Here is a 4512-nt window from a genome sequence, read left to right as displayed (position 1 = left end):
TGGGGATACGTAGGAGCAAGGTTTTTCCCTTGTCAAACCAAATTAATAAAACAAATATTTTTTTTCTTTCATTAATGTAAATAATTTAATTTTTTATTATTCTTTATGGGGTAAAAATAAATAAATAAATAAATAAATAGTTTGTATATAATTAATTATAGGGTAACCGTTTTAACGGACGTTGTAGGGCGATAATACTTCTCTACTCGTAATCGACTCCCGAATCCAAATTTTTGATTCAAAAATATTATTTTAGATTTTATCCAATTTTTCCTTTAATAAAAATAAAATTGGTGGCGACTCTTTTTTTTTCGCGGACAAACCGGACACGACAGCTGTCGACTCCGCTGGGGATATTTGAGAGTCAAGTCCAATCTAATTAATTATATATAGTTATTTTATTGTTTATTATTTTATTTATATTACCCCTATTATTATTTTTATTTTGTTATATTGTGAATATAATTTTATGTGTTTTGTCAATTTATTTTTATTGCAATGATTTTTTTTATCTTATTTATTTTTCTATACACTACCCTAACACGACTCACACACTTATGAGTGGGCTCTATACCCGGGCTGAGTGCAAACCTAAGATAAGTTAGAGACTGTGTAATGATAATCTTCTGGATGTACATCCTGTTTGGTTGTCATGAAAGTCTCACCTAGAGTTGACCTTTTCTAAAATATTTCCATTTTAATAGTTTACCTATTAATTGGTTTAATATTTTGGAATTGACTTGTGTGCTCTAGGAACCGATTTAGAACTATAGAGCCACCCATAATAAAGGTTCACAATAAAAAAACCATCAATTAAGAAAAGAACCATGTAGGGCACATGTATATATGGAAAAAAAACTTACTCTAGCTATATCTTATTTTTATCATAATGCATTGCATAATCATGCATGTTTCATCTTTTATTTTATTTTACAACATGTTTTTCTTCTTCTCTTCATTTTTTTAGAAAAAGTGATTGCATATTAGGAGGTAATAAAATATTTCAATTAAATGCATAATCATTGCATTCACTTTCTTACATTCTCATAACATTTTCCTTCAAGAAAAAAAAATGAAAAAAAAAAAAAGTATCATGACACCCTTACCAAAAAAAAATTCACCAATCTAAAGAAAAATATCAAGTCTTGTATGAACCTTTAAGGACAATTGAAAAAACTTCGACTAAACATTATGTTGAAGACATTGATGATATTGCATATATTTAATGAGTTTATCCAAGGGGCAAAGTCGACAATGAAGATATTATCAGTTTCTCTTGTGAATTTTAATTCTACAACACCAATAATATTGCTAAGTATAAAGTCTTCCAATACTTTATTATATTGACACATTTTTAGTCGACTAAACATTATGTTGAAGACATTGATGATATTGCATATATTTAATGAGTCTATCCAAGGGGCAAGGTCGACAATGAAGATATTATCAGTTTCTCTTGTGAATTTTAATTCTACAGCACCAATAATATGGATAAATATAAAGGCTTACGATACTTTATTATATTGACACACTTTTGTTTCCTTAATATTATGAATATCACTAAATGCATTTTGTTGTCTCTTCATTTCTACCCCTCATATATTTAACCATTTATTACCCAACATTATATGTCTTTCTCTTATTCTAACCATGTACCATACATATTTGTAAGTAGTTCAGTTATAAATAAGTTTGCTAAGATTTCATTACATAATTTCAGTCATGCTATTAATTCCACTGAATGGGATAAGAACGATAAAAATAAAATCCCTTATTTGGATGGACCTCAATATGTTGGGACATGCAGTTAACGTCATGTTAATCCCCTAGAAAGGTCGTTTTATCTTTATCATTATCTAATTGTACTTTGAATATTCCAATCACTTGGAGGAATTTGAAGTTTGTACCATGACTATTCTAGATGCCTACAAATCAAAAGTGAAATGTTGAAAGCATATTGGGATTTGACCTAATCATCAACCAGATGAATCAAAAATGTAAAATTTGGGATAAGAAGATGTTCATTTATATGTACATATTAGACAAATGTCTAAAAGTTGAAGTCATTTTCCATTATGTCCTTCCCCTCAACAATATAATCAACTAGCTGACGTTCTAGCTGTTTTATTTTCAATGTTAAAAGTAAGTCATGATGAAGAATAGTCACTCACAAGAATGAAAGTCATGACCATCCTGCTTACTATCAAATGTAGAAAAAAGCTAGATAGAAAATTCTCGTACCAAATATTATCTCGTAACAGTGGGACACCCTCCCTGAGAATCAGACTATAATTGGGGCACCCTTTTATTCTTATTATATAGAATAAAGGCAGTGCGACTTGTTCAAACAAAAAATCCTTTTATCAACAGTAATGATATGTGTTGACCAACGGAATTCAAGTCAAGAAAAATGTTGACTGCCTCATATCAAGGACAATTATTTCAAAATATCTTAAAAGAAGAACATATGAACTTCAGAGCTTCAAAAGAAAGAATTAGCACTCAAGAAGATTTCACATATTTAAAAGGACTAGCACATAAGTGGACTCCCAACTATATGAGCCCCAATACCAATACATTCAAGTTTTGCTATGATCTACACCAATATGGATCAAGAAGACTTATCACTACTTTCACACATCGATGCTTCAAAAAGTATTACATCTAAATGAAGACCCGCTAGGTTGAAAATCCAAAAGGACGACCTAGGAAAAAATTAGGGTATAAAAAAAAACCCCGCTAGGTTGAAAACCTGAAAGGGAGACCTAGGCAAAAATTAGGGTACCAAAAATAATATTAAATATCCGCTAGGTTGAAAACCTGAAAGGGCGACCTAGGCAAAAATTAGGGTACAAAAAATAATAATAAATATCCGCTAGGTTGAAAACCTGAAAGGGCGACCTAGGCAAAAATTAGGGTACAAAAATAAGTAAATACCAACGAGGCAGAAAATCCAAAAGGACAGCCTGGGAAAAGTGAGGATATAAAGTCGAACAAAGACCTGCTAGGTCAAAAAAAAAAAAAAAGAAGGGGCAACCTAGGTGAAAATGAAGGAAGACCTTTTAGGGCAAAAACCCAGAAGGGAAATAATATGGCTTACACGGATCGAAGTCGAGTCAATATATTATGAAAGGCTGTGAAGATAAATTGAGGCAAATCATATCCTCCAAAGTATAACGATATTGAAATTGTGGAATGATTTATTAGCACACTACTTTTATGAAAAACTACTAACAAATTGGGTCATTTACCCACATTAGATCACCTTATCTTCTTTTCTTTCTATGAATCATTTTTTTGTACCATATATTTTCTCATTAAATATCATTGTCTGAACCTTCATTCACTATTTTCTTGTGTTATAAATCTTTTTTGTCAAAATGCATTTTTATGATAATCATATGTTGGGGCACAAATTATGTGAATGTAAAGAGGCCAAAACTAGTATGATGTCTTTACATGTAAGGCAGTGGCAACTAAAGATTATGCCGATGATGTAAGGAAAAAATCTCTTCAAAGATCAAAAGGACAATCACCACCATTTATTTGAAGTGATGCACATTTTTCATCCATGAGTCTAGGATCATGTTCGTGAAGAGGTGAAAGAAATAAAAAAAAATTGAAAACAAAGTTGATTGCAAAAAAATAAAAAAAGATGAAAATGAAGGAAAATGTCCATTCATTAAATGCATTCATGACATTTCATATTTAGTGGTTAAATTTAAATTTGAGACACTAACCCGCACCCTATTACTTAAGAGACGGGACATTGACCCGCATCCTCTGATTTATAAGCTGGGATGATTGGCCTTCAGCCTCTAATTTAAGAACTAAGTCGCACCCACAAAAACTTGATTAATATATTTGATGATGAATTCTGAGTCCCATAGGAAGCTATTACTTAAAATACTAAATGAAGCCCACGTCACTCAAGATATCACTTTTAACAAATTTGGAGGCAACGTAAATAACATTACTACTAACAATCATCTAACCTTCATAGATGACGAACTGTCTGTCGAAGAGAGACCATAACAAAGTGTTGCACGTATCAGTAATGTGCCTCGATCATATGATATAAGGAGTCCTTGTTAAAGCTTTCGATGGGAGTCGTAGAGAAATGATGGCATAAATTGAACTCCCAATGCAAATAGGTCCGGTCACTTTTGAAATCACGTTTCATTTGATGGATATCATACCCATCTATAACTGCTTATTGAGGAGATCATGGATCCATTCTACCGATATGGTGCCATCAACCCTACATCAAAAGGTAAAGCATATGGTATATGACCAGCTGATAATCGTGTCAGAAGAGGAAGACTCGTTGGTGAGTAAGTTTTCCACCACACTGTACGTTGAGATAATAGAGTAAGCTCTGGGGACCTCCTTCCAAACACTAGAAATCGTGGGCACCGCTTACATCGAAACGACAAAATAGAACCACATTTATCAAACACAACTATTATGGTTGTTAGATTCATGTTAAGTAGATGGCATCATCCATGATAC

This window comes from Cicer arietinum, chromosome 1 (genome assembly GCF_000331145.2).
Source record: "Cicer arietinum cultivar CDC Frontier isolate Library 1 chromosome 1, Cicar.CDCFrontier_v2.0, whole genome shotgun sequence".
Lineage (NCBI taxonomy): Eukaryota > Viridiplantae > Streptophyta > Magnoliopsida > Fabales > Fabaceae > Cicer > Cicer arietinum.
The sequence above is the reverse complement of the archived record's forward strand: the minus strand, read 5'-3'. Positions refer to the sequence as shown.